The sequence below is a fragment of the Asparagus officinalis genome, chromosome 6 (genome assembly GCF_001876935.1).
Source record: "Asparagus officinalis chromosome 6, Aspof.V1, whole genome shotgun sequence".
Lineage (NCBI taxonomy): Eukaryota > Viridiplantae > Streptophyta > Magnoliopsida > Asparagales > Asparagaceae > Asparagus > Asparagus officinalis.
Window position 1 is genome coordinate 17,181,104 of NC_033799.1, and position 16,862 is coordinate 17,197,965.

Below are 16,862 nucleotides of genomic sequence, written 5' to 3' on the forward strand. Positions count from 1 at the left end.
ACCGCTAGTCACGATCAAAACGGACATTCGCTCATAAAATTTTGAGTAATTTAGGTTTTAGGGTTTTTACTGAAAGATTAGAGCATGCTCTGAACTTGAACGCCAAATGGACGGAGCAGTCGACGCAGGAAAATGGGGGAAGGCAGAAAGTAGGGTGTTACCGTTTTGCCGGGTCGGCGTCATTCTTGGATGTCGAAACGAATAGCACCGTTTTTATGCCTTTTCTTATCTCTGAATTAGCTCCCTCAAATATGGAAATTGCCTACTACGTTCCGCACTCTCATTTTTATCTGCACAAGGGTGATTTTTCAATTAAGCCCCTTACATCTTAAAATTATTTTCGGCGGATAATAGTCCACCAGGTCATTTGAAATGATATTCAGCCCCAAATCTCATGATCATGCTTGAAATGAGTCCACGCCACTTAAAGAATGCCCAAGACTGAGATGGAATATTTTACCTTTACCTTTTAGCTAGATGGTTGTTTATGCCCCTTTGGTTACAAACCCTACGCTCATTACTCATTTAACTTACACTCGTTTTAGAAATGTCAAACCTCATTTCATCACAAACTCAAACCCAATTCAAGCCTCATCTTCCGAACATACCGTTTATCCTCAAAACCTATTAATTCAATTCTCCTGAGGGTGCTATTAGCACCACATGAGCGGATCAAATCTAAAATTGCGACAGTTGTAAAGCTTCCGAGCTAGCTTAGATATCGACGAATACACTCCAAAATTTGATGCCCTACACATTTGGCGATACTTCCATTGCGAATTCTATGGGTAAGAAGCGTGGACAAGGCAATGAAAGACTGAGATTGCCTCTGCATTAATGAAGAATGCACTGTTGGAAGACACTACAATTAATATTATTGAAACCTTGTATTTTAGGCAAATCCTAGTTGTCGTTGGATATAGGAGATCAGCTTAACCATATGAAAATTCATATCTTTTGTCTCTTAATCTATAACTCTCCGGCCGTATTAACTGCTTTACTCTTTTGTTCAAACTAATTATTTCTTTGCGTGTCTTTCATAATTGCCCGGCTGATGCATCTCGCGTCCATAAAGAAGAAGCGAGATCTAATCAGGTGTTCGGTGACGCTTCCACCAGTGATGCTTAGCATAAATCATTGGCTTACGTGCGCCAATCATCAGTGTCAGGTTGCGGGAGGCATGCGCCAACAATAGGTGGCCTGAGCTTAATGTCATTTGCATTAGAATTGTCTTTGAGCGAAAGTTTCAATATTCGCAGCCATCGGAAATGGTAAAAATTTTTAGCTTTATGAAGACTCGATGTTGTAAAAAGCATCAATGGTAAAAGGGATCTTGGGCTTTGACGGAAAAGGATGGAGGTCGTCTTGGTCCAACATGACTTAGATCAAGCTTTTGCTAGGATCGGTGAACAAGACAGTCGGTAGAAAATAGCAAGCTGACATGTCTTACATGAAATTGATCAAAAGTTGGTGGCAGCTACAATTCTTAACTAGCTCTCTTACGCAAGTGGGTGCCACGTTAATTGAGGGGAGGATTGCACTTACTTTTCTGCTGTAAGAAATTTTAGGAGTTAGCTACATACCAAGAATGCATTCCACTAACTTGTATGTGGAAGTAGTAGTTGTATGGACATATAGGAAATGTGCGATAAAGGAAGTACGTATAATGTTTAGACCCATATGAGAAACTTCAATAGATAGTGACCGAGTCAACAGTTGATAGGCGTCAAGCTTAAAGCATGATTGACAAAGCAGCAAGCTTTCTTGAATTCTTCTTCGGCAGCAAGTTAATAATTTCTAAACACATTGCCTAACTATAAGCAGGCGATAATCACCAAGATCGAGATCAAAGCATGTTCCTCACGCGATGTCTTGCAGCTGACAACAATCATGTTGGTGAATGATTTGGGTTTTTTTGATGTCATGGCTCGCGTAGCAGCATGTGCTTTGCGAAGATATCTAACGGGACAAGTTCGCCGAGCTAAGCTTGCTGCTTCTTTTGCTAGGAATGCTATGTGCAAGAAAGCTATTTCAATGGTAAGGCAGTGGTTGAGGGGGTAAGATATGAGGATCAGGTGCCCAAACTTTATATGCAGCGGCTATTACAGCGCAAATCAAACTAAATGCATGCCATTTAGCATTTATGGAGGATGAAAGTCAACAAATCAACGGTGTTGATGGTTTCAAGAACAACACTTCTTGTGGCTGGTTAGATATAGATTATAAACACGCGCTCATATATATTACAAACAAGCATGTTTTCTCCCTAGCTGCAAGAAGCTCAAGGAGATTATGTACACAGTGGATGGCTTTGAGATGCCGACATTGTGGTGGTAGGAAGAGGAAGAAGGCGCGAGCATGGTCACCTTTGCGCAGAATGCTTCAGCTTAATCTCGAAGCTGAGGGCAAAGAATATGCATTATCATTGGGGGCTGCTTAACTTTATGCGCTACTAGAGCCTCCATTCTACCAGAGGCACCGGAATTTCTCAAGAGGCCGCAGGTGTTGCCTGGATTTAGAGTCAATAGGAGCACGAATCTACAGCGAAGGCCAAGTCAGATACCCGGACGAACTTCAGCATAAAGAGCGAGGGCTTTCGAAGGATCTGAACCCGTATTTCCCCACCGTCCGCTTCCTTGAGCATTAGCATTGATCTTAATCTTTGAGAAGAAAGCTACTGATTTTTCTTGGATCGATTAGTGCTTCAAGCCGAATACTTCCTTGCGGTGAATTAAGGCATTCTCTGTCAATTTTTCTGGCAACCAGATCTGATCCGCGGTCGTCTCCATAGCATATCAATATCCCCGGCCATAGACGAAGGAACCCCACGCAAGCAAGAGTTGTATAAACAGTTCTTGTGTTTATTTTCTAGAAGTTAGTAATCTTTATTTTTATTATTGAATTCATTTGCTAAAACGATCAACATTTGTAATAACTCGATAATGAAAAGACTACTTCGCATGAAAACATGCCTCTTTTTTGAAACACTCCTTGCCTACAGGCTAAAAATCAACTCTTAATCACCTTAGACAATATTTTAAAAATGACATAGTGCGAAATATCAGAAAATTATCATAAGGCGTTAAAGGCGGGTTTCATGATATGACCTAAACTTTTAGATGTTTTCTGATATTTGGTCGAAGTATGGCGAGCTTATTGATAATAGTTCAAAGCGTAGGAGGGTTTTTCGATGCTTAAGCTTAAATATATTCACCACAACAATCAGTTCTCATTACATCTCACTAACTGTAGTCAATAGAAAAAGTACTATCAAATAAAATTAATAAAATAACCATGTGAAGCCTTCCCACAGATGGAAAATCAAATATGAAAGAGAACGAAAGCTGTTAAAAATGAGAAGAATAAAAATTTGTGCGCATATCCTTCCAAAAGCTCTAGGACTTCTCGACGCATGAACGCCAATCCCATTAGCCCAAGGAACAACATAATGCAAATTGCCACCGCCGTCCTGCCGCAACTTCCTTAAAGATCCTTCAAGGCCTCCTGGCTGCTCCTACTGAATAAGCACATTCCTTATACTGGCCGTCTGCAAGAGCGCAGAAGGCCTGCGGCTGCACCGGCGAGGGCCTCCACCTCCTTATATGCAAAGTACTCGCAATAACCGGATCTAGGCAGGCTAGAGCGGATCATCCTCTCCCGCCAAAAATCGCCGCCTCCTGCTGCCTTCATCATTAGAGGGATCAGCAGGAACTTTTCCTTCTCTTTCTGTAATGAGTCTTTTCGAGTGCACCACCTCGAGAGCTTTTCTAGCTCTTATTCCATCCATTTGATGCCATCTTGAATACCTTTAGTATGCCTTCAGTAACCCCCCCATGAAAATAATAACAATGCTCCAAATATGCATAACCAAAATCCAACTCTTTGCCTGTTTGTGCATCAGAAAAGTTTTCGTACCAATTATAACGCGGTATTCCAACATTAAGGTGCAGTAAATTCTAATTTTAAAAAAAGAGGCAGAATTTATAGTGGCAAGTATATAAATGTTCTAATTTTCTAGACGTGCATGTATTATTTGCCTTCTTATTAATTTCATGACTATCGATGACACCGACATGCACTAAGTAAATATTCACCAATAGAAGAAGGATATACTGCTTTAGATCATAGAGGTCGCGGGTGATTAGGCGGTCTTATGCTAACTCTTAATCCGATTTTATGCTAATTAAAACTAATTCAACAAACTATCCTAGAAGTCATGATATGCAACAACGATATATGCACAGGATAAGTGATATACAATAAACAATAATAAACAGATATTGGGCCGATATAAATAACGAGCCAATAGACAATGGTGATATGAAATCATAACACAAGATAAGTGCGCCCAATGCAAATCACAAACAAACAATATGTTCACGGAGCTTCGGTCCACATGACCTACGATCTCCGCCTCCTCACCTCGAGGAGATCACACCGGGTTTCTACGCTCACCCAAAACGTTTACGCCTCACACTCGCGTTTTTCTAGTTTACCGAAAACATTACACATCAACACTCCTGCCAATCACACTTTACACCCTCTCAAGTGTTGGTCTCTAAGCCCGTGGTCTTCCCTCAATCTGTTAGCAATTACAAGCTACCTCTAGGCATTAACCACTTATCTCAACTTCTCTGGCGGACGACCCCGTTCTCTCACCCACACACTTCCTCTCGCTGTACAAGATGTATTACAAAGTTGAACCTCACAATTTACGCACAAATATAACAATGGTTGTTTCTCTACAATGGATGAGAACTCAATGTAAGGCTCACACTCAATGTCACAATCCCACAACCCAAATTATTATACCATAAATGTAAAATACAATAAGCTCAATGTCTTGTGTTGTTACAAAGAGCTAAAACAAATATAAACTCAAATATAAAATTCTAGTCATGGCAAATTAAGCATCAAAGAACAATAAAAGCTAGAATTGAGTTTAAGAAACGTTCTTTAGCATGACATTAAAATTGAAGCCTCAAACACCAATGAATTTGATCTCCACTTCCTCTTAGCTGAAAGTATCTTCACAAACCAAAACTTGTGTTGTATAAATATATCAACCAAAACATTACTGTTTATAAATATATAAATACATGATATATACATAGAAACAATTAAAGGTAGATGTGTGTGTGTTTAAACCAAAACTTGGTTGTATTATATATAACTACATTATATATACAAAGAAACCAATAAATATTGTGTGTTATATGATTAGAGCTTCTAAAGCTACTGTAACACACATGAATATAAACTCCATAACTAGATTACCCAAGCTATAGGTCTTCAATAAAGCTTCGACTTGGTACACTTGCCGGATGAAGCCTGAACTGAATCAGTTGAATTGCGTAAATTCACGTACACTATTCGCTAACCTTCCATTGGATTTGATCGTGAATGCTCGATTCCATTCATCTCAACTATTTTTGCCTTAGAATAAAATACGCAAATTACAAACTACTAAAAAACAACATTAGTTGTAATTCGTTTGTTAAACATCATCAAAAAAAAAGGCCAAACTATACTTGTTGAAAAATATCAATAAAGTTATAGCATGCAGATTAATCCAAATAAAATAAATAATAAAAATCTGGCCGAAGGGATGCAGTCGTGCAAGCACTGTCTAGAAATGAGACGACCTGCCTATCCCCTGACGCAGTCGTCCCCTCCTCTTACGGTTAAAAGCCCCTAGAAAAGCAACAACCTCTGTATCCTCGGGGGGAGCGCAGAGCTTCTGCTCAGACGAAGACGGTTGCCAAAATACTTATCACCTTATAGCAATAACAATATGAAGCATAAAGAAAGAAACCACACAATCACAAAACCACCATCTTTCCTCCTCACTTAACAACAGTGGCCTCCTCCTCTATTATGAAGGTATGAAAGGGAAAATATGGTAAGCGTTTTTTTTCTCTTTAATTGAGGTTGCGAGCATGTGGAGGGGTTTTTATATTAGTGAGAGGACAAAGAGTCAAAAGACAACAATGTTGTTGTTGAAGGCACGAGTGAGGAAAAGGTGGGGTTAGTGGGAATTGTGTGGATGTTTTTGGTGGAAGTTAGGTGGCAATATTGACTTTTTCAACAAAATATCCAAAGTCCCCCCAAAAGGTAATATTGATCGAATACTCAAAAAACAATAAATAAATCAATAAATCACAAAAAAATATAGGTTGTGCAACCCTTGCTATCGGTGAATTCGCGGAGAGCGTAACTTTCCGCTTTGAACCTTTTCCTTAGTGAGTTCATCGCCACCTGAGGCGACATAATGGACTAGGCCCTTGAATTAGCCCCTTGTACCAGGTATTACGAAAACACACAAATATTATCTTCATCTATTGAGCAAACATGGTGTTGAGGTAAAGACATGCTCAAATAACCCGACTCATGAGAATTTCTAGGGTTAGCCCAGCCCCCCAACCACGCCATCACGATTCCTCTCATGTTAGGTAAGTCCTCCAAGGATACTCAACGTATATCATACCCTCCCAATAACGTTAGCGACTTATTAAGAGATAAAACTCACCTAACCAGTGTATCATAAGAGCATCGTCACCATAGAGAAGGGTAGTAGCAAATGCTACATAATGATATATAAATATATCTAAGTCGATGCCTCCACACGAGTGTCACTAGTCTAGCTTGTTACTACCAATTGACTACATTTGGACTGCGTCTCCAAATAAAGGTTTGTTACCACTATCAGTGACCTCACTTTATGGGCTTAACCCCATCTGCCTCGATGAATCTAGAACCACACTCCTGATAGCACCTTTAGGTCAATGATCATCAAAATTTTCTCAGCTTAAAAGTCTAGAATCACAATTTTGCTAGCATGCATGATATATATATTTTCAAGTCCTTATGTTATTTTATAATTAGTCCTTCATATTATTTTGGAAATTACATTAGGTCCCTTCTTGTTAAGTTATTTTAAAAATTAGCATCTCTAGGTAAGAGCTACAAGTAGCAAGAGGAGGGATTTAAATTTGAAACAACTTATAAGGATAAGCGAACCTAACAACAATTTTTAATTATTTGATGGACTAATTTAATATAACTTTTATTCATCATATAGATAGCAAGTTATAAGATATACCTCTTGATTATGATTTTCAAGACATTGATTCATCAAAATCTCCTGTAACGAGGCATATTAGTTGACAAAGCATATTTATAATCAAATCATAACTCTAATTATTTCCTAAATCTCAAGAGAAAGCATTATACATGTAGTCAAATGAAAGAACTATACAATGATTCTTCCTAGTCACTATTAAAATAATAGAACATTAAAATATGTTTAGTATTAGTTATTGATGTCTCTTACAAAAAACAATGGATTATAATAATTTGACATTATCATTTTAAATGTTAAGGTTTTAAACAAGATTTGATATGCGCTCATGTCAAGTAGAAATTGTAATTATCAAGGAAGAAATAGAAAGCAAAAGCACAAAGGGTTTGTGCAATTGAATTTGCGTCCTTAACTCTGAACATTTCAAACTAATGTGGAACTAAAATACAGTTGGATATGCATGCATATCACATACATGAATAAAAATTACTAATATTAATGCAAAGCATTCGAGAGAACCTTATAATTGGATTTCGTATCTTAAAGAATATTTCATATTATATTCATATATATATATATATATATATATATATATATATTATATATATATATAATATATATAATATATATATATTATATATATTAAAATTCTCCTATTATAAGAGGTTGCAAATTGTTTACTACAAAAATCATTCCAAATTTAAATTGGTTGCCTACAAAAGAGACCTTCCAAATTTACGTGCGCCATTTTCTAGCCCACCTCTTAACATATCATTTGAATATTTTAAATATTTTTTATTTTTTTATACAACGCTGCTTTAAATTTAATAAGTGCATTCTTGCATAAATCCTTGTAATTAATCATTAACAAATGCAGTGATCTAATATGACATATGAACATTTATTGTAATAGCCATCATAATGCAATAAAAGAGATAATTTTACTTTTGAAGATTAAAAAAAAATTCACCATATAAAATAGAATTTAAAAGATGCATAGCTTGCAAGATGATATTAGAGATCTAGCTGTCCCATGTTTTCCTATAACTGAATCATATATATGAAGATCTTTCCAGGTAACTGATTGTTTTTTTAAATATTAATACTTTGTATCAATAGTTAGCATTTTACTCTTTGAACTTCAATATCTGGACACCAATAATCGTATATCAAGATAGGGCCCAGACTAAAACCCCACTAGACAAATTAATAAACAACTTAGAGGATCGTGAATCCACCAGAATATCCATCTAATTTTCCACAGAAGGCACCGTCAAAATTTAACTACAAGTTAGCAAAAAATGCAATTACCTCCCAGTCTAGAAATTCACTGATGATGAGTGATAAGAGGCTATTTTTTCCCAATTGAACTTGGCATGCAACGTTTGATACACTTAACATTCACATGACCTTAACCATTTGAGATTAATTATCATCATAATTATCAATCATCAAGTTTCTCATCAAAACAAGGCTCTCTACTGGCAAGTAGAGATTAAAATCCCTTGGATATGAGCCTAGAAGAAAAATGACATGTTATGCTCGAAACATCAGAGGAGATGAGAAGAGGCACAAAGGCTTTTGGAAGAAACACATGGTTGCATAGCAAGCTAGATTAATTACTAGTCAAGAACAATTAATAGCAATTAATCAATTATTATAACTAATTAATTTAGTATTAATTACAGTAATTAAATCAGATTAACAGTTAAATCATGCTAAATTAATTTTTCGATGAACACTAATGAATAGTTTCAGCAAATCTCACGGATGAAAAGCTTTAATGAAAGTAACTGTATTTTTCCGAGTGAACAATAAGAGTTGATAAATAGTAATTTTATTTTTTTTTCATTTTAAAAATTAACAACTATATCTCAATCTCTCTAGATTGTTGGAAAAATATCAAATAAAGTTAAGCATGCCAGCATAAATCCGAATAAAATAAACAATAAAATCTGGCCTGAACGAGATGCAGTCGTGCAAGAACTACCCTAGAAGATTGAGGCATCGCCTATCGCCCTGCGTAATCGCGTCCCCTCCCCCTAGCGGTAAAAACTCTGGAAGAGTCTGTACTTGGACGAGCAGTGCAGAGCATCGCTCAGACGAAGACGGTTGCCCAAAATACTTATCCCCTTATCAGCAATAACAATATGAAGCATAAGCAAAAAAAAACAACCACACAATCACCAAAACCACCATCTTCCTCCTCACTTAACAACAATGGCTCCTCCTCTTTATGAAGTTACGAAAAGGGAAAAGCGGAAGCTTTTTTCTCTTAATTGAGGTGGCAGACTGTGGAGGGGTTTTTATATTAGTGAGAGGAGAAAGAGTCAAAGACAACAGTGTGGTTGTTGAAGGCACGAGTGAGGAAAGCGTCGGGGCTAGTGGCGGAATTGTGAAGTTTTTGGTGAAGTTTAGGTCGCAATATTGACTTTTTCCAACAAAATATCCAACATACTTGCCATTTAGAGACAGTATGATTTTTGCTCTGGCCTAGTTCCATCATTTTTGCTAAGAATTTTGGAAAAACAACCTAGCACAGAACTTATTAGAGTATCCTTGCTGATCAATGGATTTCGATAATAACATACTACAATCCAGATTGTCAATTAAAAGGAGTTCTCTTCATTTGCAATAATTTTTGAATGCACATTCCACTGTTCATGGTTATGAATTGTAATGAGAAACTATACCAGTATCATGGTCGAGACGTTTGTGACGATTAAAGAATCCTCCCACCAAGACAGATAGACTGCCCATTAAGAAAGGAATCTGAACACCTTCTAGAAGAATCTGAACATGGCTGTTCGATCTCTCATAGAATTGACACAGGTTGTGGATAGAGCCTATTACCAGAGCACCGCCCAACGATCAGCAAATTCAGGGCATGTTTCTCTAGCCTATAGCTATATATCCCTTCTCCATCTGCTTTCATTTCACCATAATGTATTAGCTCTTAAACAAACGTAAACAAAACAATCTTGTTTTCTTGATTTGCGTTTTAAAAAGAAAATATGTAATCTACAAGAGTTGATAGGTTGTAAAATTAATTATGGTGTGAGGACACTTGTTAAGGTAATTACGTCTGAGTAAAGGCCCACATTGAAAAGGATCAAGAGACAGTGGTGAGTTTAAGTGGAATGTTGGCCAAAGTCTGACTTGATTCCTAGCTCCATTTAAGACCCATTAACTCCCAATAAGCTTTTGGTTTCCTAGAATTTATCTAAGGTCCATTAACCTCGTGGCGCCTAAAAAATCCACGTAAGGGGCTGTTTGCGTGAAAGCTGATGAAAGCTGACATGTGCCGACCCACTTTTTATACTTTACATCCTTTTACATGGCTAAAAACATACAAACCAAACAGCCCCCTAAGTGGCATCAAGTCAAGTTGTGTGCCAAAGGAGAAAAAAAAAAAATGAATTCCATGTGAAGTTCAAGAGATGCGAGGAGCAATGACTAAGGTAATCCTGCCCGCTATGGATATGCTGGCTTAGACAAACAGTGAATGATCCCATGTTCCCATTGCTGAGATTGAACTATATAATACTCCTAGGTGAGGCGGGGGGGGTATTTTGCCCAAAAACAACAATAAATCTTCAAGGTCCGGCTTGGCGGTATCAAAGCGGTGGAAATTACTAGGACAGTGTCTTAAATTCCTTGTAACACTTAATGTAGTTTGATATGCGCTTAAAGGAATTTTATCACGACTAAAAAAGTGGCTCTTATCATGACAACAGAGTTTTGCATCTAGGACAAAGCGGTTGTGTTGTATGCATAAAGATATGCTGCTACATAAATGATATTCCAGACTTTTATTCTCTTCCTAATCATAGGAGATTAGTTACCTATTCTAGATGATATTCCAGGATTTTATTCTCCTTCTAATTATAAGGAGCATTTAGTTACCTATTCTAGATGCCTAATTATAGGAGACTTTGGATACCTAATTTTGCCGTTCCCTTTTAATTTGTTTAATCTGACCTCGACAGAGGGCCTTTGCCCATAGCTGTTGGCGGAGAAATCATCCATGCCTCACGAGATGTTTTACATTGACGTGCATGCAGCAGACGAATGATGTTTTGCAGAGATAGCAGCCTACCAGGCTCCAAAAAATTAATTTGCTCTTGCACGACGCCAATGATGATAAGCGGGATTAGGAGTTCGGATCCATTTTCGATGACTGGCTAGCAGGTGGTTGCCAGAGAGGGATTTCCATCAACAAAATTGTTGCTGATCATAGCCAATGAGATGGCTTCGATTGCAATTTCCAGGAGAGATAATTAGAGATGTGAGTTTCACAGAGTTGTGTACATTGGACTGCAATGCAGATGTTTGGGTGTTCTGACTGTTGGCCGTATGCAGAACTTATTATTTTTCATTCGGACCATGACTGAAGGTGAACTCCTCTGGTCGTGGGGGCTAACTGCGGCCGGCGGACTGAGAGAGCGCAGGGAAGTTTAGCGTTTACTGGGGAAGAAGAACAGTTTCAAAACAGCCGGCTCTGCATACCAGTGAAGACTTAGTGAAATAATTGCATATCTTTACTATTGAATCACATTGAATATAATACCAGCTACAGGAACCTTCAATTACCAGAGGAGAATTAAGAACCAAAATTAGCGGCTATACCAAATCTCCAGTAATTAGGCCCATCTAGGAATACGGTAACTAATTCTCCTATAATTAGAGCGAGAATAACATCCTGCGCCAATATCATCTTAGAATAGGTAAACTAATCTGCCTATGCCATTAGAAGAGAATAAAATCCTGCGAATATCATTTATGTACAGCATATCTGTTATCAGCGTTGTACTATACAAGTTCTTGTATTGTATGAAACCAAGGTTAAGGCAGACAAATTTATGGCTTAGGATGGCCGCCTTGAAATGTGGCTAGCGTAAACTGTTAAGTGGCCTAAGCGTAAAATGTTTAGGTGCCCTTCTGATTAATAATAAGAAAGATGCGGCGCTTCTTGCAATTATCTGTTGTCTTCTCTAATTTTCTTCAGGGCCGCGAAAGTCTTTTGGGGAGTAAAACCCCCCAACAGATGAGTAACTCAATTATGCATAATTTTATTGTACAATGTATTCTTTTCAGCAAACAAATGTACTATACAACATTTTATTTCCTGAATGATTCCCTCGCAAACTGTAACGCTGTTCGACAGCAAAATTGATATCTTACTAAAAATTTCATGACTTACATATTGTAAAGATTTTATGCACTCTATATCTTGCTTGGTCACAAATGCCAAATTCTGTCTCTAAGCCTACATATTTTCATCAATTATAATTTTAAAAAACACTTTTATGTACGTATTTAAAGTTAAAATATAAAAATTTCTAAAGTTAACCAAATAAATGATTAAGCACGATTTCTTAAGTCTAGGATCTTTATTGAAGCCAGCATTTAAATACGAGGTTCTTGCATATTTGGAAGCAATATTCATAGATCAAAATTAAGAATTACTGGATATAATTCTGAAAACTATAGAAATTTCTAAATAAATCAACAAACATTAATTAGTTGGCGGTCACCTGAATCAAAAGCAACGAATACCCCACAAACTCCACAAGACCAACAATCACAACCGAAGGGGGGGTGACCACCGGAACTCCACAAGACCCAAACTGCGGATCAAACCGCACAGATCCACACAAAAAATCTGTACCCGACCAAATGCGCCGACGATGATCGTGCCCGTTGACGCCTCCGCAACGAACCACGATGCCGATGCAGAATGCACTACCGAGGCCAGACTTGTCGTTCGAGTCGCGCGGGAGAAAACTGCGGCGCGAAGAAGCCGCCGATGAGCGCAGGACGTTGCGAAAAGGTAGAGCCGGCGTTGATGTACTCGTATCGGTTGCGGGTCCCGGTCACGTGGGCCGTTAGATTCGTCGGTGTCGCGGCGGCCGCTGGCGAGCTTGGGCATGATCGTGGCCGATGCGAGCGTGCGACGGGTTGGATTGCGGCTGGGCGCTGGGGTGGGGCCCTGGGTGGGTGGGAATGGTGGCATGTAGATGTAGAGCGCAGGAGTTGGGGGAGTTGAGTGATACGTGGCTTCTTGCATGGTGATATAATTAATTGTAATTGCAAATTGGCACTATAAGGAGGATTCTAATATAATTCATTTAATAAATATTATTCATGATCTAGAATAAAAATTGGTTACTGGTGAGTTATAGACTTGTAGACATTCTCTGTAATTAAGAATATAAAGAATTAATCTTGTGAAGTTTTATGCTACCGCATCTAAGGTCGTAATTACTATTGTAGTTGTACAAATTTTATCAAAACATTTGCTATATAGAAATAAGATGTTCTGAATTATTTATGAAATTGGTAGGGATTAGTGACCTAAACCTCACAAATTCTACCAGATCTTTCATAGCAAAATATACTCCAAGGCGTTTGTGGAAAGGGTAGGAAAATAATTTGATGATTTCAACTGATTTCTTAGTTTTTTTTATTGCACTTCTTAATTTTTACAACTTTATGGTTAAAATTAAAATTACTAATATTTTTTTGAAATATCAACTTGCAATACGATTGAATTTGTAGAATAAAACCTCACGAATCAATCAAAAAAAAAAAAAAAATTACAAGTAGTTTCATTAAAAGAAAAGGAAAAATTGCTTCTAGCCCCAAATTTTCTTATAAGTATTCTCTCCCTCCCCAATACTTTTTCAACACTCCCAAAACCCCCAAAAGCAAAGCCACAATTCTCTGAGCCCCCAAAACATAAAATCCAAGAGTTTAAAACATGTGAAGACCATAATATCCTTTCTCTCTCTTTTTTTCATGATGTCATTGTGATGATTTGAAATGGGTTTTGGAGGGAAAGATTCTAGTTCTCTCCAAAATTTTCCAACGGCATCGACATCAGTGATGGAACTTTCCCGGCGTTCGTTCATGAGGCAAAGAAAACTACGATCTTGAAGAAGGTGATGACGAGTTGCTATGGGTTCAACGTCACCATTCCGAAGAAAAAGGCGGGAACTCCGGCGACTCCCAGTGTAATTTTTTCCTTTTTTAACTTGTACTTAAATCTGAGTGCTATATTTTTTTGTTATTTTACATATTGTTGTAATTTTTTTTGAAATCGATAACTTGATATTAAAATAGAGTCTGTAAATTTATATATTGTTCTTATTTCATTGTAATGAGTTTGTTGTTAAAGTTATGAGTTGGTTGTGAATGAATGTTATGTGTTGGTTTTAAAGGTTACGAGTTGATTGTGAAGTTTACGAGTTGGTTGTGAAGATTACGAGTTAGTTGTGAAGGTTACTCGTTGGTTGTGAAGATTATGAGTTTGTTGTGAATGTTACGAGTTGTTTGTGAATGTTATGAGTTGGTTGTGAATCTCGGCAATGAGTTGATTGTGATGGTTGTTAACTAATATTCACAACCAACTCCTTACCGAGGTTCACAACTAACTCGTAACATTCACAAACTAATCGCAAACTTCACAACAACCTCATAACCTTCACAACCAACTCGTAACCTTGACAATCAACTCATAACCTTCAAAACCAACACGTAACTTTCCTTCACAACCAACTCATAACCTTAACAACAAACTCATTACAATGAAATAATAACAATATATAAATTTACAGACTCTACTTTAATCTCAAGTCATAGATTTAAAAAAATTACAACAATAAGTAAAATAATAAAAAAAATATAGTACTCAGATTCAAGTACAAGTTAAAAAAGGGAAATTATACCGGGAGTCGCCGAAGTTCCCGCCTTTTTCTTCGGAACGACGACGCTGAATCCATCACAACTCGTCATCACCATCTTCAAGATCGCAGTTTTCTTCGTCTCATGCTGGTAAAGATATTGGGGGTTAGAAGCAATTAATTAGGAGTAGCACATCTGACGTTCAATATACTACAAAGATCCCCATAAAAGATTTTACTCCCAATCTGGTCTACACTGGGCCAACTACTGAAGTTTCCTCATTTTTCTCAACTAGGAAAGCCCATCGATGTTCTGGAACCGAACCCTCTTCTCTAATACACAAGATTTTCTTTAAGAATTCCTCAAAAACTAGTCGTGAACACTGTGCAAAACACGACATATTATTTTTTTCTGCTATAGTAATCCCAATTTTTAAATGCTACAGTAATTTTTTAGATTTTTTGGATTGTTATCGTTCCCGTCTCTGCTATAGTTTTTTTAAAAAAACAACAGTATTCATGCGTGCCACGGTAGTTTTTAAAATGCTACAATATTCTTTCCATATTTGTTGCAATGAAAAATTCCTTTGGGACCCCAAATCATGGGACCCAAGGGGTGACAGGTGAGGTGTTAACCCCTAGTCCCTGTAGAATAACTCTGGTTGCAATAGCAATACTACAGTAAATACTGCAGTAGCATATAAATCTTGGATTCAATTTGCACAAAGGAGTAGATTCCGCGAGCTCTTCTCTTTTTATGAAAACCCCGAAAAGATAAAAATAAAAACATTCCGGTGCTTACACATCCTAAAATTCAATTTCACGCAGAACCCTAGAAAGCCGAGAGCAGTACGCAATGGAAATCTCAATGCAGCAGGATTGACCCCAGTCTCCCTCCAAAAGGCCCACAGCTTCAAATTCCCATTGAGAGAAGAGCGGAGCCCAAAAGAGATCTCAGTCTCCCTCCAAAAGGCCCACAGCTTCAAATTCCCATTGAGAGAAGAGCGGAGCCCAAAAGAGATCTCCCCTTTCAAAATCCGTAGAGGTATCAGTTCAAGCTCAGCTGCTCTCTTCTCTGTTCTTCATTCCCGAGCTCTGCATTGTTCATTTTGACAACTAAGCTAACTGTACCTGTTGTCTAAATTGAGGTTTTGATTCTTTGCTAGGGTCTTGGATTTGTTTAGTTACTCAAATTTGGTTCAACCTTGAAGGATTTTTAGTCAATTGCAACCTAAATTTTTTTCACTCTTTTGATATGTTGAAGTAGCACACATAAGGACAAGTCTATAGAAAATGCAGCGAGTATACTGAGCTGGTGGTCATCCAGAGAGTAAAAAGTAGTTCTTTGCCCAAAATGTTATACTGAAGCGAATTATTCATTTTGTGCTTATGTAGTGTTATATGGTTGTGGAATATTGTAATAGTTGGCGCTGAGGAAAAATTTATGTGCTGGTTATACCACTAGTAATGCATTATGTCTTACTATGTTGTGCAACATGTCCTGATCTAAGATGTAAGATGTCAATTATAAGATGTCGTCATTATAAATCAACTATCTCTGCACGAGGTTAGAGATACTTTGGGATGAGGTAAAGCTGGTTGAAGCGGTTCGGATATGTGCAATGAGCACTAACATATGCGCCAATTATAAGTTTTGGGTTTCCAATTAATGAACCAAGGACTAAGGGTACACCAAAACATGCATGAACCAATACATTTACGGAAGGCGCAATGATGGTTCTTAATCTGAACAAAGGAGAAAAAAAAGGAAAGATATGACCATTAATAAAAAAGAAAGAGAAAAAAATTATGTAGGCAATCCTATGATCTAGAATGAAGGCTTTGTTGTGAAGTTCTAATACTATCCGTGTTTTAGTGAAATAAAATATACTTGCAGTTTTGATTAGGCAGTGGAAACGAAGAAAGGGACGATGACATGATGACTATGCAGTTTGGCCAGATATACAAAATGATGGAGACCACAATGAAGAAGAAGAAAGTGACAATTACAGATATTTGTTTTAAAGTGTCAGTTTTATTTTAGAATCATTTAAAAACAAACCTCTTGAATAAATAAATAAATGTTACAAGTACTA

At 37.4% G+C, this 16,862-nt stretch overlaps 1 long non-coding RNA gene across 1 annotated transcript in view; it reads left to right on the forward strand.

Annotated features, from left to right (window-relative positions):
- Nucleotides 15,733-16,862, forward strand: part of LOC109846394 — a 27,561-nt gene continuing 26,431 nt past the window's right edge. The window contains exon 1 of the long non-coding RNA XR_002248488.1: nt 15,733-15,811. This is a non-coding gene — a long non-coding RNA (uncharacterized LOC109846394). The remainder of the gene's footprint in view (nt 15,812-16,862) is intronic.